Consider the following 23,598-nt stretch of genomic DNA (forward strand, 5'->3'; position numbering starts at 1 on the left):
AGGATGCCTGGGCCTGGTTCACAGATAGATCAACTGAATTCAAGACCGATGAGGTGTACTAGGTCCCTGTTTTTTCTGTGCAGCCCTAAAGAAAACTGCTACAGTGATATATGAGAAAGGGAACTCTGTTCAAAAGTATATTTCCATGGTGTTTGCCCTGGAAAACACCCCCCAAGAATGCACCCTGTTGTATGTTCACTGACTCATGGGAAAAAGCCAAGAGGCTGGCTGTGCGATGCTGTTCAGAGAACCTGGTCTAGATCTCCTGGTGGAAGAACCAAGCAGCACTCAGAGATCTGGGAAGGCAGGAGGTTTATTTCACACAAGCAGAGTCATAGGCGATGACTCTCCAGAGGTCTCAGCCCCAAGTGTAAGCAGAAGGAACCATTTATAGTCTGTTACTTCTGCATTCTGCATTAGTAGTAATTTAAAGTCTGCGGCAAGCAGGGTAGGAAGAAGAACAAGGAAGGGGAGTCTTCAGTTGGGGACTAGAATTTCTCTATCAGTTCTGTTGGCCATCTTATAACAGATTTTTCCCTATCAGTGCCTGGGAGGAGGATGACTACTAGATGATTAAGTCTCAGCCTCTGTAGAGACATTACTATGTCAGCAAATTGCACAAGACCCACAACCCCTGGTGGTGACCTGCGCATGCTCGCACGCGCGCACGCACACACACACACATCAACTTGACTGTTTGGCCTATGTGGAAGATAGATGGATTTTGGAGAATGACAGTGGATCATTGTAAGTTTAATCAAACCAGGTGATGCTTCCAGTTGCAGTTCAATTCTTTAGGAGTGTAGCACACCTCTTCATGGGTCATGCTTTGTACCTCACATTTATGGGTCTGCTGAGACAAATCTAGTTACAGATCTAGAAGCAAATGGGTGGTGGGAGTGACCCTTGAGGAGAATCAGCATTGTCTTGCATGACAACTGCCTGGGTGAAGACATTACAGTATCCTCAGGCAATGCAGGGCTAATCTCAGATGGGGGTAGAAGGGCTGCTACTACTGAGGGTGGGGAGGCCATTTTCACTGGCAAAGCAGACTCAGCAGAATTTAAAATTTAAAAAAAATTAATGTTTGTTTACTTTTGAGAAAAAGAGAGTGCATGAGAAGGGGGAGGGGGGAGAGAGAGAGAGAGAGAGAATGAGAATCTGAAGCAGACTCCAGGCTCTGAGCTGTGAGCAGCGAGATCATGACATGAGTGAAGTTGGACGCTAAACTGACTGAGCCACTCTGGCACCCCAGACTCAGAAGAATTTAGAGGCTTCATGTCCTGAACTTCATCAAGGTCTTCCCATATGTTCCATGCCAACTTACAATATTCCATTCTTTCCTAATCAGTGCCCTAATTTTAACAGTAGACACCATGTGAGGCTGGGAGTTCAACTTGTGTTGTAATGCTGCTAACTGCTGGATGAAATTCTATGTTTGATTTTTAGAAGTCTAGCCCCACAGATGCAAGAGAGAAGGGTCTTCTTCAGGGCACACATAGAAGCTTCACATAATTTATGAGGTACTTGAACTAGAAATTCAAATTCCTGAGCCCATCCTTTTCTTTCTTTAAACTACTTTGTTCACTGACATTAGGAGCAACCTCCTAATGAGCCAATCTCATTATATTCACCAGTTTTCCAAAAATATCCAAAACCATCATATATGCGGTCACCCAATTCCTTGCTTCTTATAAGTGGCTGATTAGGAATATACAATACAGATATTTGCATATCTATATTGCCAGATACTGCCATTTTCTATCATTGCTCTCTTTACTACTGGAAATAGTCATTAGCATCTTTAAATCTAATGAGTATGGAGAGTCAATTCCAGTAACCCTGAAACAGTTCAGTAAACTCATTCTTAACATCTATTCCTCTAGAACCACTGTCTATAGTAATCTATATTAATCAAGGTTCTCCAGAAAATAAAACCAGTTGGATATTAACATATTCATTTATTTATTATGAAGAATTGGTTCAAGTGATTATGGAGGCTAAGAAGTCTCAGGATCTGACACGGGCAAGCCAGAGACACAGGAAAGCTCTGAAGGCCTGAGATCCACGGGGAACTGATGGTATGAGTCTCAGTCTCAGGGCAAAATACTGGTTACCCAACTCAGTAAGACAAAGAGGGGACAAACTCTCCCTTCTGCTATTTTGTCCAATTCAGGCCCTCAACAGATTGGATGATACCCACCCACATTACAAAGGGCAATCTGCTTGACTCAGTCTACCACTTCAATTGTGTTCTTTTTAATAGTTTATTGTCAAGTTGGTTTCCATATATAACACCCAGTGCTCATCCCAACAAGTGTCCTCCTCCAAGCCCATCACCCATCTTCCCCTGCCCCCGACCCACATCAGCTCTCGTTTTCTTTTTGGCATTCAAGAGTCTCTCATGGTTTGCCTCCCTCTCTCACTCCCATTGTTTTTTCCCTTCTTCTCACCCATGGTCCTCCATTGAGTTCCTCCTAATCCTCCTATACATGCAAACTTATGGTATCTGTCCTTCTCTGCCTGAGTTATTTCGCTCAGCATAACACCCTCAAGTCCCATCCATGTTGCTACACATGGCCAGATTTCATTCTTTCTCATTGCCGTGTAGTATTCCATTGTATAGATAAACCACATCTTCTTGATCCATTTGTCCATTGATAGACACTTAGGCTCTTTCCATGTTTTGGCTATTGTTGAGAGTGCTGCTATGAAATTGGGTTCCATGTGCCCCATGCATCTGCACTCCTGTATCCCTTGGGTAAATTCCTAGCAGTGCTATTGCTGAGTATAAGGGAGTTCTATTGTTACTTTTTTAAGGAACTTCCACACTATTTTCCAGAGGGGCTGCATCAGTTTATATTCCCACCAACAGTGTAGAAGGGTGCCCATTTCTCCACATCCTGGCCAGCAACTACTGAATCCTGATTTGCTCATTTTAGCCACTCTGACCATCTGTGAGGTGGTATCTCAGTGTGGTTTGGATTTGTATTTCCCTGATGATGAGGGATGCTGAGCATCGTTTCATGTGTCTATTGTCCATCTGGAAGTCCTCTTTGGAGAAGTGTCTGTTCATATCTTCTGCCCATTTCTTCACTGGTTTGTTTGATTTTCAGGTGTGGAGTTTCATGAGTTCCATATAGATTTGGGATACTAGGCCCTTATCTGGTATGTCATTTGCAACTATCTTTTCCCATTCCGTCGGTTGCCTATTAGTTTTATGGATTGTTTCCTTTGCCGTGCAGAAGCTTTTAATCTTGAGGAGGTCCCAATAGTTTATTTTTGCTCTTGATTCCCTTGACATTGGAGGTGTGTCAAGTAAGAAATTGCTGCAGTGGAGGTCAAGGAGGTTGTTTCCTGCTTTCTCCTCTAGGGCTTTGATGGTTCCTGTCTCACGTTCAGGTCCTTTATCCATTTTGAATTTATTTTTGTGCATGGTGTGAGAAAATGATCTAGTTTCATTCTTCTGCATGTTGCTGTCCAGTTCTCCCAGCACCGTCTGTTAAAGAGGCTGTCTTTTTTCCATTGGATACTCTTTCCTGCTTTATCAAAGATTAGTTGGCTGTACATTTTTGAGTCCAAATCTGAGTTCTCTATTCTACTCCATTGGTCTATGTGTCTGTTCTTTGCCAATACCATACTGTCTTGATGATGACAGCTTTGTAGTCGAGGCTAAAGTCTGGGATGGTGATGCCCCCCGTTTTGGTTTTCTTCTTCAATATTCCTTTGGCTCTTCGGGGTCTTTTGTGGTTCCATACAAATATTAGAATAGTTTGTTCTAGTTCTGAGAAGTATGCTGGTGCAATTTGATTGGGATTGCATTGAATGTGTAGATAGCTTTGGGTAGTAATGACATTTTAACTATATTTATTCTTCCTATCCATGAGCATGGAATGTTTTTCCATTTCTTTGTGTCTTCTTCAATTTCCTTCATAAGTTTTCTATAGTTTTCATCATACAGATCTCCTATATCTTTGGATAGTTTTATTCCTAGGTATTTTCTGGTTTTTTTTTTGTTTTTTTTTTTTTATGTGCAGTTGGGAATGGGATCAGTTTCTTGATTTCTCTTTCTGTTGCTTCATTGTTGGTATATAAAACGCAAACGATTTCTGTCTTTGAGTTTGTATCCAGTAACTTTGATGAATTCATGGATCAGTTCTACTAGGCTTCTAGTGGAGTCTGTCAGGCTTTGTATGTAGATATTCATGTCGTCTGCGAGAAGTGAAAGTTTGACTTCTTCTTTGCCAATTCTGATGCCTTGTATTTCCTTTTGTTGTCTGATTGCTGATGCTAGGACTTCCAGCGCTATGTTAAACAACATTGGTGACAGTGGACACCACTGTGTTTCTGATTTCAGGGGGAAAGCTCTCAGGTTTTCCCCATTGAGGATGATGTTAGCTGAGGGCTTCTCATAGATGGCTTTTATGATGTTTAAGTAAGTTCCTTCTATCCTGACTTTCTTGAGGGTCTTTATTAAGAAGGGATGCTATATCTTGTCAAATGCTCTTATGCATCTATCGACAGGATCATATGTTTTTTTCTCTTTTCTTTTGTTGATGTTATGTATCACATTGATTGATTTGCGAATATTGAACCAGCCCTGTAACCCAGGAATGAATCCTACTTGATCTTGGTGGATAATTCTTTTTATGTGCTGTTGGATTCGATTTGCAAGTATCTTGTTGAGGATTTTTGCATCTGTTTTCATCAGGATATTGTCCTGTCGTTCCCTTTTTTTGCTGCGTCTCTGTCTGGCTTGGGAATCAAAGTGATGCTGGCTTCATAAAATGAGTCCAGAAATTTTCCTTCGATTTCTGTTTTTTGGAGTAGTTTGATAAGAATGGGTATTAATTCTGGTTTAAATGTCTGGTAGAATTCCCCAGGGAAGCCCTATGACCCAGGGCTCTTATTTGTTGTGAGTTTTTTTATAACTGATTTGATTTCCTCACTTGTTATGGGTCTGTTCAGGTTTTCTATCTCTTCCCGTGTGAATTTTGGTATTGTGTGTTTAGGAATTTGTGCATTTCTTCTAAGTTATCCATTTTGTTGGCATATAGTTTTTCATAGTATTCCCTGATAATTGCTTGTATTTCTGAGGGGTTGGTTGTAATAAGTCCATTTTCATTCATGATTTTATCTATTTGAGTGCTCTCTCTTTTCTTTTTGAGAAGCCTGGTTAGAGGTTTGTCAATTTTGTTCATTTTTTCAAAAAACCAACTCTTGGTTTCATTGATCTGTTCAGCTGTTTCTTTGGTTTCTATATTGTTTATTTCTGCCCTGATTTTTATTATTTCTCTTTTTCTACTGGGTTTGGGGTCCTCTTGTCACTCTGTCTCTATTTCCTTTAGGTGCGCTGTTAGGTTTTGCACTTGTGCTTTTTCTAATTTCTTGAAATAGGCCTGGAATGCAATGTGCTTTCCTCTTAGGACTGCTTTCGCCACATCCCATAGAGTTTGGATTGTTGTATTCTCATTTTCATTTGTTTCCATATATTTTTAAATTTCTTCTCTAATTGCCTGATAGGCTTATTTGTTCTTTAGTAGGGTGTTCTTTAACCTCCATGTTTTTGGAGGTTTTCCAGACTTCTTCCTGTGATTGATTTCAAGTTTCATAGCATTGTGATCTGAACGTGTGCATGGTATGTTCTCAATTCTTTTCTATTTATGGAGGACTGCTTTATGTCCCAGTATGTGATCTTTCTTGGAGAATGTGCAATGTGCACTTGAGAAGAAAGTGAATTCCATAGCCTTAAGATGTAGAGTTCTAAATATGTCAAATCCATCTGGTCCAATGTGTCATTTAAGCCCATTGTTTCTTTAGAGATTTTCTGTCTAGTTGATCTGTCCATTGCTGTAAGTGGAGTATTAAAGTCCACTGCTATTAGCACATTCTTATCAATAAGAGTGTTTATGTTTGTAATTAATTGTTTTATATATTTTGATGCTTCCTTATTCAGTGTGTAAACAGTTTTAATTGTTAGCTCTTCCTATTAGATAGACCTTGTAATTATAATGCCCTTCTTCATCCATTGTTACTGTCTTTACTTTAAAGTCGAGTGTGTCTAATGTAAGTATAGCTACTCCAGCTTTCTTTTGACGTCCAGTAGCATGATAAGTATTTCTCCATCCCCTTACTTTCAATCTTAAGGTGTACTCCACTCTAAAATGTGTTTCTTGTAGACAGCAAATAGATGGGTTTTGCTTTTTTATCCCTTCTGCTACCCTATGTCTTTTGATTGGGGCATTTATTCCATTTACATTCAATGTTATTATTGAAAAATATTGGTTTAGAGTCATTGTGTCCTTTGTGGGATTCATGCTTGTGTTCGTGTCTCTGGTATCTTGCATTCCTTTCAACATTTTCCTCATAGAGTACCCCTCAGGATTTCCTGTAGGGCTGGTTTAGTGGTGATGAATTCTTTCAATTTTTGTTAATTTGGAAAGACTTTTATATCTCTTTCATTCAGAATGACAGGCTTGCTGGATAGAGGATTCTTGGCTGCATATTTTTTCTGTTTATCACCTTGAAGATTTCCTGCCATTCCTTTCTGGCCTGCCAAGTTTCATTAGATAGGTCTGTCACCACTGTGATAGGTTTCCCTTTGTATGTTAGGGTCCTTTTATCCCTAGCTGATTTCAAAATTCTCTCTTTTTATTTATATTTTGCCAGTTTCACTATGGTATATCATGCAGAGGATCAATTTAAGTTAGATCTGTGGGGAGTTCTCTGTGCCTCTTAGATTTCAACGTCTGTTTCCTTCCCATGATTGAGGAAGTTCTCTGGTATAATTTGTTCCAGGGCTCCTGCAACCCCTTTCCCTCTCTCTTCTTCTTCTGGAATTCCTATGATACGGATATTCTTCCATTTCATAGTATCACTGAGCTCTTGAACTCTCCTTTCTTGTTCCTGGATCAGTTTATCTGTCTTTTTCTCAGCTTCCACTTTTTCTCTAATTGTGTCTTTTGAATCACTTATTCTTCTTTCTGCTTCTTCAATCTGTGCTTTGGACGCCTCCATTTTATTTTGCATCTCATTTATAGCATTTTTACATTCATCATAACTATTTTTAAGCTCCATAGTCTTTGTAGCAATAGTTTCTCTGATGTCATCCATGCTTTTTGAAGCCTAGCGATTATTTTTATGACTTTTGTTCTAAACTCTTGTTCAGTTATGTTGCTTATATCTGCTTTGAGCAGTTCTTTAGCTGTCATTTCTTCCTGGAATTTCTTTGGAGGAGAGTTCTTCCATTTCATCATTTGGTTAGCTTTCTATCTCCTAGTAGTTTTAAAAGCTTGTTATGCCCTCTGCACCTGTGAGTACTTCTGTAGCAAAGAGGGCTCTTTGACTGTCCAGAGCCTGTCCATTTGGAAAGTGTTCTTTGAATGGTGTCTCTTGGTCTCTCTTGTTCAGACCTTGGTTATTTTATTTTCCTACTCGTAGTAGTATTTGAGACTCTCCACGTGTACTTTGGCTTGTTTTTTGAGGTAGCTCTGGAAAAAAAAACCTGACAGACAAACACACAGGGAACAAAGGCACACAAACACCCAGACAAATCCAAGAAGCACGCAAACCAAAAGGGAAACAGAAAAAGAAAAAAAGGAAAGGACACATTCAAAAAAAATTGAGGAAATCGGGAAGACAAATAATAAAAATAAAGGTACATAAAAAAGAAAAGAAATAAAAGAAAAAAGAAAAAAATTCCAATAGACAAAGGACCGTCTAAAGCATAGAACCAGAATTCCCGGCTACAAATAAATAGCTGGATGTATGCAGTGCTGGTGGAAGAGCATATACAAAGAGAGAAATGACAGGGCAGGGAGGAAGCAAAATCGGAAATGAAATGAGCAGGCAGAAAGACCAAGAGGCTTAATTCAGAGAGAGAAAGAGGGGAACATGGTTGGAGAGGAGGCAAAAGAAATGATGATAATGCTACTCAGAGAAACTATATAGTCTGATAACTCCAGAGAGAGAGATAAAAAGGTAGCAGTGGAGGTGTAGAATTTACATCTAGAGAATGGATTAAATGTGACTGTTTTAGCAAGCCAGTGACCGGAATTAATCAGGGCAGTGTATCCATGTTTGTCTTACCCTGGCTCCTTTACCGGAGCCAGGTAAAAAAAAAAAAAAAAAAAAAGGAAGAGGGCAGCTCTGTAGCGGGGATGGGCATGGTTTGTTCCAGTGCATCCCCCAGGTGTCCTGCCTTGGCTGTTGTGGGGAGAAGAGTGGCGGTGTCCCAGGCCCTTCTCGAACCAAGCATTGCAACTCATTCTTTTGGGTGTGATCTCCCTGTGCCGGGGGCATAGCCAAGGTGGGCTTTGCTCTATATCCCAAGCCAGGCCTCCTTTCCAGATCTTAGTCCGCGCCCCCCATTAATATTTCCCGATATATAAACTTGCAGGTGAGTCCCTCTGAGCAGTTTCAAGCCTCTCACCTCCCCTCTGGGGATCCAGCCGAGCCAGAAGCACAAAGGCGCAGCTGCCGCACATCCCCTCCAGGTCGACCTGGTGAGCGAGGAGCAGTTTCTCCTGGAGTTGGCTGGGAGGAGTGCGTCCCGCCTAGGGTTAGCTGGACAGTAGGAAACTGGGTCCCTCTGTGTCCTTAGTGGAGGTTTTTCTCTTCTACAATGACAGGGACAGTGTCTTGAGCAGCTTCAGCTACTCTCTTTTCCCCCCTAGACTCACTGCGGCTCCCCACAAAGGGGGAGCCCCCCTCCCTCTGTGTCTCTGTTCTTGGCCCAATTTTATCTTCTCCAGTTTGCACGCATGCTATAAGGTTTTCTCGGCAGACTCTGTTCCTTTTCCTCCCAAACTGCTGGATTCTGTAAGGGTTCCTATGTCTTTAGGCCTTCTCAGTTTGAGAGATGGGGGCAAGTGAAATGTATGGTGCTCCCTACTTCTCCGCCATCTTGCCTCTTCCCTCTTCAGTTGTTAATCTTATTCAGAAATATTACTACAAACACACCAGAAATAATATTTAGTCAAAAATCTGGACAGCCGTGATCCAGTCAAGTTGACACATAAAAGTAGCAATCATAATGATCAGATCTGCAGCATCCAGAAAAGGACACCTGGATACTGCATCCATCTAAATATAGAATTGCACCGGGTATGGTAATTCATCTATAATCCAGGGCTGAACTCCAAAAGCTAGACCTATTGATTCCAGGGCTCAACCCAAAAAGCAAGACCTAGTGCCAGAAGCCAAGAAGCCTGGCAAATTTGCCCAGACTCCTAGCTACACAGTCAAGTGGAAAAGGGAGCTTTGGAGCATCTATCAAGAAGTACTAGATCTGGCTGGTCCTGGCAAATAGACTATAATAGTCCCCCCACACTCCCCTCTTGAGAGAGCCACATGGCATTGGCTTCATAGACACCTTTTCAGGATATGGCATTGCCATCCTTGTCTACTTAGCAAATGGAGACCGTACTGTTCAATGCCTCTTAGGTGGGCTATGTTGCATATTTTGATTCTCTAAACATGTGATTAGACATTGGTACTGTCATTATAGCAAAAAATAACAGGGGCACCTGGGTAGCTCAGTCAGCGTCCGACTTCAGCTCAGGTCATGATCTCACGTTTCGTGAGTCTGAGCCCCGCGTCGGGCTCTGTGCTGACAGCTAGCTCAGAGCCTGGAGGCTGCTTCATATTCTGTATCTCCGTCTCTCTCTGACCCTCCCCTGCTCACATTGTCTCTTTCTCTCTCTCTCAGAAATAAATTAAATTTTTTTTTTTAAATAACAAATGGTGGGAAGTTATAAAGGCATTCTGTGGACATTTTATGCCCTGTATAATCCAGTAGATGGATTAAAAGATAAACTCTTAAAAGAGAAAATGAAAAAGATAACTGGATAACCAAGGCTAAGCTCACAGTGGAACACACACTTATGATAGGTGGTTTGGGTTCTAAATGCAAGGTTACCTTGCATCTCAATAAAATGCCTAATTATGAGTTTGGGGAATGGAGCAGGAGGCCCAGATGGGCTGTAAGAAAATCCAAACCACTTAATTCACTCTTCTCTATTATTTGTTATTTCCATAACTACTCCTGGGAAATCAGGCTATCAGACCACGCAAGAAGCCAAGATCATGGGTTTGGGAGGCTAATCTGATGCTCCTTTAGTTGTCTGGCTATGCTCACTGGATTTGGGCAATTGTGAATATTGATGACAATAATTATTAATATGAGGTAATAACCCCTAAGGTGGTCTGGGCATAACCCACATGTCAGAGGGTGGGAGACTATCTCAAATGGTACAAGAAATACAGAGAAATTTTCGAACCACATAGATACAAAACCATGGATATGGTTTGGGTAACACATTGGGAAGATTGGAAAAAATGGTGAAGTAACTGCTGGAGGAACCAGTGATATGAATCATGTGGCTGTGGAAAGAGAACAACAGCCCTGGCTGGTGGGAAGAGAAAATCTTTGACCTTGGGTGGACAAGGGTGGAGAAAAAGACTATTAATTTCTGTCTCCCTCCCTCAGTTCTTATCCATAGTACATCTAGTCAACTTAATACTGAGTGCCACTATTACTGGTAACTGAATCACTGACCAAGAACAAATCTTAGTTTAAGAACTTTCAGAAACCTCCCAACATTCACTGACTCCAGAAAGAACAGACTTCACTTGAAACAAAGAAAAAGATTAACATTCTAGACACTAATATGATTCTCTTTAGCTTTATGTTGTTATTGCTGGATTCTTCTCTGCTGTTACATATTTAACTGGCTTGACTGCGACTGACTGAGGTCTCTCCTCCAGATGGTTCTCATCATTCTACTAGGAGTTATAGTTGTCAATCTTATCCAGTGTTGCCTAGGTCAAACAGAACAGATTTGGTACAATCCCCTATCAGTATAATTAATTGACTTATCTGGATGGTGCAGTAGTCTGACTCCATTTTTGTTTTATTGTCGGCCTCTGACAGCTTTTAAGCCTCACCTCTCCCTCTTGTTTATCTACCCACATTTGGACAAGCTGATAAAAAACCAAAGTGTACCCTTCATTGGTGATAATGGGAGTTTCAAATCATGCAAAACCCTACTTATGAATAGGGATACTCACAGTGGCCTGACCTCCTAACCACAATAAAAACTCCAAGCCAGTTTCCTTGTTCTGTCATGACATTTTCAGACCCTTTTGGGAAGTCGACCTTGCTCTCCCTCAAATTCTCATGTGAATTTTAAACCTTTGAATATGCTCTTGGTGTGTATGTGGCATCATCTGAACCTAATTTGGAGTGAGGGGTCCATCCTGTGCCTTCAGAGTGGGCACAACTATTGGCAATGTGAGCAGTGTGGTCTAGAGGATGACCATCACCATTGGGGGTCTTTTTTTCTCTTGCCTTGGCTTGATAACTGGCTCTGCTGTCTAATGGAAAGTATGTAATTTGAGCTGCTACTTACTAGCTGGCTTGCCTTTTGAGCTGTCCTCCTTTGTGTTGCATATGCTAAGTTCTACCAAGTTTCTAAGTTGGAAGTTTTGATAAATAATTGGCATTTGTGGTCTGGAGTGTGGGGTTAATGTTCTCTTTAAAGTAGCCTTGGGATATTTGTCATGGCCCAGAGCCATCTATGTGTCTTAGAATGAATGATGTGTTTCAAATTCAGAATAAGCTATTTCTTTTTTTAAAAAATTTTAATGTTTTATTTATTTCTGAGAGAGAGCGAGACACAGAGTGAACATGGGAGGGTCAGAGAGAGGGAAATACAGAATCTGAAGCAGGCTGAGCTAGCTGTCAGCACAGAGCCTGATGTGGGACTTGAACCCACAAACCGTGAGATCATGACCTGAGTTGAAGTCGAATGCTTAACCAACTGAGCCACCCAGGCACCCCAGAAAAAGCTATTTCTGACACTAGGCTCAGGGGTATAACTTTTATCTTGTGACCAATTAGTTGTGTATCTCAACCAGGCATTCATTGGTCCCCCATTCTATTGAGCCTTCGTGGGAAAAGCTATAGCCTATAAAATATATGCAATATATGAATGGGTCAGGAGGTCACTTGTGTGGAGGAAGAATAGTCACTATTTGAAGAGTGGCTGCTGTTTGAAGATGTGAATTATTGAGGTCGACAGCTCACTAGGACTCAACAGAATACTTTAGTTTCTGCTGCTGCCTATGCCTGTCACCAAAAGAGATCTTCATCCTGAGGATAATTGTGGGAAAAAATGACAATGACACTCCTGTAGCATACCAAGAGATTAATTCAAACCCAACTGAAGCCCAGGGTCCTTAAACCCTAAAAAAATACTGTGATGTGGGAGGCCCTTAACCCTCATGATACCAATTTGAGGCTCCCTGGAAAAATAAATCTATAAATAAATAGTAGGGATAATGCCTCCAAGTATATGGAGAGAGAGAGAAAGAGAGCAAGTTAGGGGAGGAGTGAAGGGAGGGAAGGAGCGAGAGAGAGAAATGAGGATTAAGGAGTGTGCTTGTGATGAGCACCAGGTGTTGTATGGAATTGTTCAATCACTATATTGTACACCTGAAACTAATATTACACTGTATTAACTATACTGGAATTAAAATTTAAAACTTAAAAAAGAGAGGAGATGAAAAAAGAGGAGGAGGAGACAAAGGAGGAGGAGAAGAAAAAGAAGGGAAAAGGGAAAGAAAAAGAAACAAAGGTCCAGAACCTGACCCAGTTGGAAAACCAACATTTACTAAATAAATTCATACAAGAAAAAGGTAAAGGGGCACTAATTGGCATTTGTGCGTCTATAGCATAGGTACTGAATTAATTTTAACAACTGCTGAAATGCAAAATTGGCAAAACTTCATGGCCTTAATTCTGGTGCTCCACTTGCAGTTATAATTCAGAACTCACTAAATTTATACATGGCATGATGGACAATTTTATGTTTCAAATTGGAGGGTGTTTGTGGATGAGATTAATAATGTTCAGCAGCCTGCCTGGCCACAGAGCAAGGGGAACGTGCAGCTAAGCCCTGATGCCAGGCCTGGAGCCTCTCCCTGGGGCCCTGGGGGAGGAGGTTGATTTGTGCAGTGATCCTGGCAGTGTCTGGAGAAGGCAACAGGACTGTGTTGTTGCGCATCCAAACACTTTGTGCTGAATTACCTCGCCAGGAGGGACTTGCTCCAAGACGACATGCCTCAGGGCACAGAAATTGGCGTGTTAGCCAAGACTTTCATTGGCCAAGGGAAACTCATCCCAGATGATGTCATGCCTCGTCTGGCCTTTCATGAGCTGAAAAAAAACCTTATCCAATTTAGCTGGCTACTGTATGGTTTTCCAAGGACACTTCCACAGGCAGAAGCCCTGGATGGATCATATCAAGTAGACACAGTAATTCATCTGAATGTGCCCTTTGAGGTCATTTAGCAACATCTCACTGCTTGCTGGATTCATCCAGCCAGCAGCTGAGTCTACAACATCAAATTCAACCCTCCGAAGACTGTGAGCATTGATGACCAGAGTGGAGAGCCTCTCATTCAGTGAGGACGATAAGCCAGAGACAGTTGTCAAGAGACTAAAGGCTTATGAAGTTAAAACAGAGCCATTCCTGGGATTTTACCAGAAAAGGGGAGTGTTGGAAACATTTCTCCAGAACAGAAACCAACAAGATCAGGCCCTATGTCTATGCTTTCCCTCAAACAAACAAAAGTTCCACAAATAAACCAGAAAGCATCAGCTACTCAATGAGGAAAATTGCATATAACTAGTACAATGAGCAGGTGCCCCTCATTTGTGCCTTTAGACAAAGCTCCTTGTCCTGAGAGTGGCTTATATGAATTCTTTGAAAATTATATTAGTTTCACATCTACTGATTTATTCTGGAAATTAAGGATGTGCCAAATAATTCCAATACTAAGATTAATCTTTTACTCTAATGTGTTTTATTGAATTATATTCTTTGGGTGTGCAATTCAAAAACATGCGGTATGTGTTAACTTTTGAAAAATCTTCTGAAGCATAATTAGAAGAGCAATTGGTAGTAATATAACTTTTGTTCAGAAGAGTGGTTGATAAAAAGTTTCTTATTTTTCTGGAAACGTTTTAAAAAACCCTATGCCATTTGGGGAAATATTTCATCAGAGAAATTTGCATAGACTGATGCCAAAAAACCGGCATCATTAGCACTATGCTTCATGATTTTGTGAGACACCATATAAATTTCAGAAAAAAAGGAACTGGATGTGCAGATTAGTTTCAGGATGCAAGTCCACTGCTGCCTTTACACTAAGAAACTTAAAAGCTTAGCCATATATACTATATTTATTTTGTTGTTAAACATACCTTCAGTTTACTTGGAAGTTTCAGTCTGTTATAAAATTATATTACATTAGCATATAGGAAAGCATTACTTTCCCATGACATGTTTTCTTTTGAAAATATATGTGTATTGAGGAAAAGGATTTATGTTAGTAATTGACATTAGAAGTTCTTGCAAAAGCATCGAAGTTGAAGTTGCAATGTTTCCCCCTGTTACTCAAGTTAAGAAGTATATGCTTTAAGATTTGGCAGTTTTTCTTTTTTATCGCTATATATGATCTGCCTTGATGACTAACAAAGTATGAAAAGAAGAAAACCCATGGCCCTAAGTAAAGCAAGCATACTTTGTCATTAGGAAATAAAAATAGATCAGGTATGCCTGGGGAAAATTACCTTGACATACATAACAATCATAATTAGTAAACAGGTGTAGCAATTAAAAGGATTTACATGCCAGATTTTCAAAGACAGGAAAGTAATGAGTCTGCTGAAGGACTTAGTTCTTTATTCCCAAAGAATTTGAGACATGCTAGCTTTCACTGCCATACTATCATCTGGCAGAGAAAGAACTCTGACTGTGTATGTAAGTTGGGTAGCCACTTAAAAATGAAGATGATTTGATTTTTTAATGGGGCAACAAGGATGTATGCTTATGTCCTGTGGCCTGGTAGTAGGAAGATTGGGGCAGTGAGAAGTAGAGAAGAAACCCAACTACATTTCAATGGAATATTTACTCTTACTTTACTTGGTGCTAAGTCACATGAGTCAAGCCCTTGTACAAGCTGTTATTAACTGCCTTTGAACATTGGACTCATTTTGAACATTGCTCATATTCTGGGCATTTAAAGTACAAATGTCAGCAAGCAAGTGGTTCTTTATGTAATTTGTGGGGAAAATTATTTTATTTTATTTTGATTTTTAAAAATTCAATGTCGATTTTTCAAAATGGACCAAGCCTTTTAAAAAGGATTATAGTAAACACTTAATTCTTTACAAAACTTTCTATAATGCCTTATTTGAATGTTAATATCATGTGCTTTCTAAAAATGTTGTGAACTACTAAATTTATGAATTATCACTGGGTTACCAGTCATACATTGGTATTAATATATTAGAATGAAATTAAATTTTAGAAAAAAAAATTTGATCAGTGAACTTTGAGCAAGAAGACTCCCCTTCATTATGTGGGTGGATCCATTCTAATCATGTGAAGGCCTACATGGAACAAGAAACCATCTTCTGTGAGGAAGAGGGAATTCTCTAGCAGATTGATGTTGGACTTTATCTGCACCATTGGTTCTCCTGGATCTCCTAGTTGCTGGCCCAGACTGCAGATTTTGTACTTACCAGCCTCTATAATCTCATGAGTCAATTCCTTGTAGTAAATCTACGTGTGTGTGTGTGTGTGTGTGTGTGTGTGTGTATATATGAAGATCCTACTGGTTTTGTTTTTCTGGAGAATGCTTACTAATACAGATTTTGGTACCTAATGTTTCTAGAAAAATATAATCTTAAGCATAAATCTTTTTAATTAGTTCTGGGGCTTCTGATATTGTCTCTCTAACCTGGTTAGATTTAATGGCACTAATGACTCTATTTCCAGGAGTAAAGAGAACATTTATAGTTCATAGCTTAATCTGGCAATAAAAATAAACAAAATACCAACATTGGATACTCCTAATAAGATACTTATAAAAGCAAGGACCTAGGTGACCATGCATATGATGTTTTCAAATATTTTTATCAAATTAACAGGTATAATAATATTGGCTGGTTGTTCCTAATGTTGCTGAACAAAGTAGGGAAAGAAACAGATGAGCTCAAGAGTTCAAATTCCCAGCTCAAGCACCACATAAATGAAACCACCACTCAAACGTTCTGTGTCTGCCCTGAAAGAGACCTTATTTCCTAGAGTCACACAAATCAGATCATTGAAAACCCACAGTCTCATCCTGTGAGTGGCTGAATTACAAGACAAGTTGAACTCCTAGCCTCACAGGGTATCTACTGCAAAAGTGAAGGCATTGGTTGGAAAACAATGGATTCTGAAAGTTGGATTGGGGACATGTCAGAAGACCTGGATGAAGCTGTGGACATTGAGCTCCTAAATTATGAAGAGCCTGTTTTGCTTTGAAGTAGCTGCTCCACCTCTGCCTGAGGCAATTAACCCTACATCGCATAAGGAAACTGTAATAGCCTCGCTGAAGGCAGTTGCCTTACAAAACAATGCTGATTCTCAAGACTAACTTCTACTATTCCTCTTTCCCACCTCTTTCTCTGCTCTCCTCTGCACTGCTTCTGCTAGATTTTTGGTATTCTAGGTAGGGCTCCACAACCCCTTAGGTGCTGCTAATAATATGCCCTTCGTTAAGATTTGGGAAGTAGAAGCCATTTTTATTTTTCTCAGAAGTGATCACAGATGCATAGCTTTGGCAGGTGTGAAGATGTGAATGTTTGCAGTGGCCTGAGGGTTCCTTTGCTATTCATTTGCCTTAGGACTGCAGGGGGCTTGGACTTTGGGCAGTGGTTTCCTCCCGTTGCCTGACTGGATATATTTCATTGGATTTTACATCCAGTATGATTTCCACTATATCTATAGATTCATAAAACTTGATTATCCTTGATTATTAGTTTCTTTAGTGATGCTAACTATAGTTTAGTGATCACAGATGAACTGGTGACAACAAATAGATTGACTTTCTATGTCAGCTACCCCCCACTCAAAAACACACAAGTTTTGTCAGTTTGACTTCCATTCCTAGGGAAGTTTGGCAAGAGATATAATACCTGAGCTTTGGTGACTACCTCCTACTTTGCAAGATCATTACTAGGACAAAATTAATTTTATTAGCAATAGGAGTAAAGATAGTATTAAAATAGAACTAATAATAGTACCATTATGGGCTGAGTTGTGTTCCCTCAAAATTCTTATGTTGAAGTACTAACAACTGGAAACTCAGAATGTGACTATATTTGGAGATAGGATCTTCATTTTTTTTAATTTTTAAATTTTTATGAGAGAGAGAGAGCGAGAGCGCACATAAACAGGGGAGGGGCAGAGAGAGAGAGGGAGATGACAATCTGAAGCAGACTCCAGACTCTAAGTTGTCAGCACAGAGCTTGACACAGGGCTCAAACTCACAAACTATGAGATCATTACCGGAGCTGAAGTTGGATGCCTAACCGACTGAGCCAGCTAGGTGCCCCTAAAGAGGTTAATAAGTTAATCTGAGTTCATTGGGGTGGGCCTTAGCCCAATATGATTTGAGTCCTTATAAAAAGAAAGATTTAGGACACAGACATGTATGGAGGGAAGACCATGTGAAGGCACAAGGAGAAGATGGCCATCTCCAAGCCAAGGAGAGAGGACTTAGCAGAAACCAACTCTGCTGATACCTTGATCTCAGACTTCTCGACTCCAGAATTATAAGAAAAAAAAATTCTATTTTTAAGCCACCACCTAGTCTGTGTTACTTTGTTATAGAAACCTGAGCAAACTGGTACACATACTTTTGTACCTTTGAGGAGGTTGGTTTTATAGCTACTTACTATGCTACAACTCCTCCTCCTCCTACGACTAATATAATGACCACATAATAATATAATAATTCCTGAGTCTAAGCAACCAAGCAGTGATGAGAAAACGTTAAGCCACATTTAATTATTTTATCTCAAATGCATGACCATGAATTCATTGCTCCTTTCACTCAGTTCTATCTGTGCCACATTATTCCTCAATTGTTAGCAACAATCCTTTCTAATAACCTCCCTGAATAATTCATTGAGATGACAGAAGTAATAAGGTGGGTCTTCTCAGAACTTCACAAACCCAATCTACTTGTTTCTACCCTGGGATTCTCTGCCACCTCTCTGCATACACGCTCCTGAATGCAACCAGCCCCTCACTTCTGCTCAGGATCCCATTTCTTCCACCATCTCAGGGACTTTGCTCCTACAATTATCACTCTTCTCTCTTGAACCATAAATTACCTTCTCTATATTGATTTGTTCCTACGTTAAGGGGGCAAAATACTAAGCCCCTCCCCTTACATCCTTCTGTACCTACTGGTACATTTATCCATGTACTTAAAAGAAAAACTGCTTCAGGGGCACCTGAGTGGCTCAGTTGGTTAAGCGTCCAACTTCGGCTCAGGTCATGATCTCATTGTTCGTGGTTTTAAGCCCCGCGTAGGGCTCTGTGCTGACAGCTAGCTCAGAGCCTGGAGCCTGTTTCAGAGTCTCTCTTGCTCTCTCAGAAATAAATAAAACATTTTTAAAAATAAAAGAAAAACTGCTTCAGTATATCCTAAAACTATCCATTCCTCAACCCACTTCATCAGAGCTTATTCTCAAAATTATATGGAAAGGCAAATGAACCAAAATAGCCAAAACAATTCTGAGGAAGGACACTGTTGGAGAACTCACATTAATATCAAGACTAACTATAATCTCACAATAATCAAGATGGTGTGGTATTGGGAAAAAATAGACATACCAGAAGAGTCCATAAATAGACTCATAGGTATGATCAATTAATTTTCAACAAAGGTGCCAAGGCAATTCAATGGAGAAAGATAAATTTTTCAAGAAACAGTGTTTGAGGGGTTCCTGGGTGGCTCAGTCTGTTAAATGTCTGACTTCAGATCAGGTCATGATCTCATAGTTTGTGAGTTCTAGCCCTGCATTGGGATCTGTGCTGAGAGCTCAGAGCCTGAAGCCTGCTTCAGAATCTGTGTCTTCCTCTATCTCTGCCCCTCCCCTGTTTGTGCTCTGTCTCTCTCTCTCTCAAAAATGAGGGGCGCCTGGGTGGCTTAGTCGGTTAAGCGTCCAGCTTTCGTTTAGGTCATGATCTCGCGGTTCGTGGGTTCGAGCCCCGCATCGGGCTCTGTGCTGACTGCCAGCTCGGAGCCTGGAGCCTGTTTCAGTCTGTGACTCCCTCTCTCTCTGACCCTCCCCTGCTCACGCTGTCTCTCTCTCTCTCTCTCCTAGAAATAAATAAAAACATTTTAAAAAAATGAATAAACGTTAAGAAATTTTTTAAAAAAGAAGTAATGTTGGAATAACTGGACTCCATAAGAAAAAAATTGACCCTTTTCCTTGACTTTATTTCAAATATAAAAATTAACCTAATGCGAGCTAAATGTAACACTTAAAACAATGTAACTTCTAGAAGAAAACATAGAAGATATTTGTAGGCCTCAGGTAGGCAAAATTTTCTTAAGTAAGACACCATAAACACAACAACGTATTTAAAAAAAAAAACCTGATACAGTGCACTTCAAATTCAACAAGTTACATTCTTCAAAAGGCATGGTTAAGATAAAGAAAAGCCAAGTCACATATGGGTACAAAATATTTGCAAAACACATATCTAATGAAGTACTTGTTTCCAGAATATATAACGAATATTCAAATCTCAATTTAAAAAAAAGAGAAGAAACAAACGAACTTAAAATAGACAAAAAATTGGACACTTTGCCATAAAAGATAATGAATGACCATTAAGGATATAAAAAAATCTTAATACCATAAACTATTAGGGAAAAGCAAATAAAAAACATAATGAACTACCCACTACACACCTATTCCAATAGCTAAAATGAGAAAAAACAACTTAAGTAATGACAGTGCTGATAGCTCACTAAGATGCAGTAGAAATGGAACTCTCATACATTGCTGATAGGGATGCAAAATGATACAGACACTTTGGAAAAGAGCTTGGCAGTTTCCAATAGTTTAAAACATACACTTACTACATGACCCAGAAATCCCACTCCTAGATTATTATCTAAGAGGAAAAAATTATGTTAACTCAAAACCTATAGATGTAAATTTATAGTAGCTTTATTCATAATTACTGAGAACTGAAAACAACTCAAATGTCCTTCAGTTAGTGAATAGATACAAAACTGTGTTATATCTATACAGGAAATACTAATAAGCATAAAAAGGAAAGAAATACTACTATACACACCACATGGCTGAATCTCAAATGCATTATGCAAAGTAAAAATAACCTCAGTCGACAGATTACACAGTCTAGGATTTCACGTATATGACATCAGCAACAAAATGCCTATATAAGTATCTTTTCCCCAGTGTCCCTAACTGAGGCGGGGGTGGGGTGGGGGGGCTAAAATCCATTTCAGCATGCTACTGACCCAAATATAGATACTGACATGAGTCTATAATCCAAAGCCGAAGGATATAAAGTTATTTCCATACACCTTTTATGGGTAGACTTGAGTAAACAGAACAAAATACAGGTATTTATCAAATTCTACCAGAAAAAAAAAATCTCCCCTTCTTCCTTTATTGACTGCATTTTCTGTCTTCTCCTTGAGTGTCTCCTCACCCAACTTTATTAATTAAAGATAGTAATCAGATGACTTGGAGAGAATAACAGAAATCAGCAAGTTTCCCTGATTTCAGCTTGCTCCAGGTTGAGATCGGCTCAGTGTAAACACTTCATCCAAAGTCAGTACAGCTTAAGAGTTCCTTCTTTCCACGGGCTATTTTTTGTCCTTTTTAAAAAACATTTAGGTTATTGTCAGCTTCAGGGATATCAGGGCTTGTAAGTCCATGGGAAACACACAACTCTAGTGTTCTACAAACCTTTTCAGTGGGGAGGGAAAGAATGACCTTCCAATATTGTGTAAGAAGTTGGCATAATATTGGTATCAAAACTGAAGAAGCACAGCTTAATTGATCAAGCTGTATATTTATGTTTTAGGAGTCTATTAATTAAGAAAGTAGTTAAGTAGGGGCACCTGGGTGGCTTAGTCGGTTAAGCGTCCGACTTTCGCTTAGGTCATGATCTCGCGGTTCGTGGGTTCGAGCCCCGCGTCGGGCTCTGTGCTGACTGCCAGCTCAGAGCCTGGAGCCTGTTTCAGTCTGTGACTCCCTCTCTCTCTGACCCTCCCCTGCTCACGCTGTCTCTCTCTCTCCCTCTCTCTCTCTCTCAGAAATAAATAAAACATTAAAAAAAATAAAAAAAAAAAAAAGAAAGTAGTTAAGTAGACTTAGGGAAACATACTGGAAACCAGGAGCTGAAGACAAGTATTCAGTGGAAGACTTGAAATCATCAGTTGAACAAATCTTTAGAAAGCAGAATAAAAAGATAAAACAAATGAAACAAAGAAAGTCTTAATAAAGGTGATCTAGAGTGAGATCAGGAAAATTTCCAGTCACTGAGAACAGAGAAAAAAAGCAGAGAAAATTATCAAAGATATATTACAAGAAAGCTCTTTAAAAATAGAGATCATAAGGGGCGCCTGGGTGGCTCAGTCGGTCAAGCATCCGCCGTCGGCTCAGGTCATGATCTCATGGTTCTTGGGTTCAAGCCCCGTGTAGGGCTCTGTGCTGACAGCTAGCTCAGAGCGTGGAGCACGTTTCAGATTCTGTGTCTCCTTCTCTCTCTCTCTGAGCCTCCCCTGCTCATTTTTTAAGGTTTTTAAAAAACTAGAGATCATGAGTATCCAGGGAAAATGTAGAAAGACTTAAAAAGGTATTAATATAAACTTTCAGAATGTCAAATGTAAGAAAATAAATAGCAAATTCTCAAAATAACAAACAAGAGGACAAATAATCCAATAAAATACATGCAAGACAATTAAACAGAGAAGACTGCATACACATGGCAATAAGCATATGAAAATATGCTCAACATGTTGAAATGCAAATTAAAATCCCAAATAAATACCACTCCACACGTTTTAAAATTAAAAAATTGATCATACCTGGGATTGGTGGGGATGTGGAACAGAAAATGTGAAATAACTGGAACCTTCATATACTGCTTTTGGGAGTACAAAATGATACAGCCCACTTTGAAAAGTATTTTGATGATTTGACATAAAGGTGTAAAAAAGAACTTCAGATGAATTTTTTAATGTTTTTTAATTTATTTTTGAGAGAGAGAGACAAAGTGTGAGCAGGGGAGTGGAAGGGAGGGGAAAGACATAGAATCCAAAGCAGGCTCCAGGCTCTGAGCTGTCAGCACAGGGCCAACACGGGGCTCGAACTTGTGAACTGTGAGATCACGACCTGAGACGAAGTTGGACACTTAACCAACTGAGCCACCCAGGTGCCCCCAGATTAATTTTTAAAAAGAATCTTATGGGACAAGCAGAGGAATGAAAGACATTTATGGTGAATTTGAATGAAAACAAAAGATGAAGATGATTCTAAGCAAAAATAATGGCTGTACTACCATATGTTTGCACATAGAGGAGGATTAGGAGGAACTTAATGGAGAACCGTGGGAAAGAATAACGGGGTTGGGGGGAATAGTGGGGGAGAGGGATGGAGGCAAACCATGAGAGACTCTTGAATACTGAGAACAAACTGAGGTCTGATGGGGTATGGGGGAGGAGAAGGGGGGTGATGGGCATGGAGGAGGGCACTTGTGGGGATGAGCACTAGGTGTTATTTGGGAATCAACTTGACAATAAACTAATAAAAATATAATAATGGCTGTAATGAAAAGTGCACATGGGGCTTTAAGAATCCTACGTTCAAAACTGGCTGCACCAAGGACTAATATTTTGCTTTGGGGGTTTTGTTTGTTTTTTCTTTTTGAATCTCAATTCTCAGGATACCTGATTTTATTTTATTTATACATTTCCATTTTGTTTTATGTTTTATATTTATGTTTTATTATTTTATGACCAACTGCCCTGCATGAATAAACAGGCAAGCTTCTCTAATATCAACTGTTGCTGGTAGACAGATTTTCTTTGTCTTTTTGTTTTATCTTTATTAGGTGTAACTGACACTTTTAAATTGCATATATTTATTGTATACATCTTGAAGAATTTGGACATATGCACGTACCAATTATACCATCACCATGACCAAGGCATTAAATATATCCATTACCTCCAAAAATTTCCAGGTGTTCATTTGTTTTTGTGTGTATTTTTGTTGTTTTGGTAAGAACATTTTACATGAGATCTATAATCAAACATATTTTATTTTTTAAATAGTTTATTGTCAAGTTGGTTTCCATGTAACACCCAGTGCTCATCCCCACAAGTGCCCTCCTCCATGCCCATCACCCCCCTAACCCTCCCCACCACCCCCATCAGCCCGAGTTTGTTCTCAGCATTCAAGAGTCTCTCATAGTTTGCCTCCCTCCTTCTCCCCAGCTATTTTTCCCTTTCTTCTTCCCCATGGTCCTACGTTAAGTTCCTCCTAATCCTCCTATACATGCAAACTTATGGTATCTGTCCTTCTCTGCCTAACTTATTTCGCTCAGCATAACACCCTCAAGTTCCATCCACGTGGCTACAAATGGCCAGATTTCATTTTTCTCATTTCCATGTAGTATTCCATTGTATAGATAAACCACA

At 39.7% G+C, this 23,598-nt stretch overlaps 1 pseudogene; it reads left to right on the forward strand.

Moving 5' to 3' along the window:
- The first annotated feature begins 341 nt into the window (after positions 1-341).
- On the forward strand, positions 342-13,695 carry LOC120226913 (annotated as a pseudogene).
- Positions 13,696-23,598: the final 9,903 nt, after the last annotated feature.

Source organism: Hyaena hyaena, unplaced genomic scaffold (genome assembly GCF_003009895.1).
Source record: "Hyaena hyaena isolate Hyena2069 unplaced genomic scaffold, ASM300989v1 scaffold_1897, whole genome shotgun sequence".
In the NCBI taxonomy this organism is placed as follows: domain Eukaryota; kingdom Metazoa; phylum Chordata; class Mammalia; order Carnivora; family Hyaenidae; genus Hyaena; species Hyaena hyaena.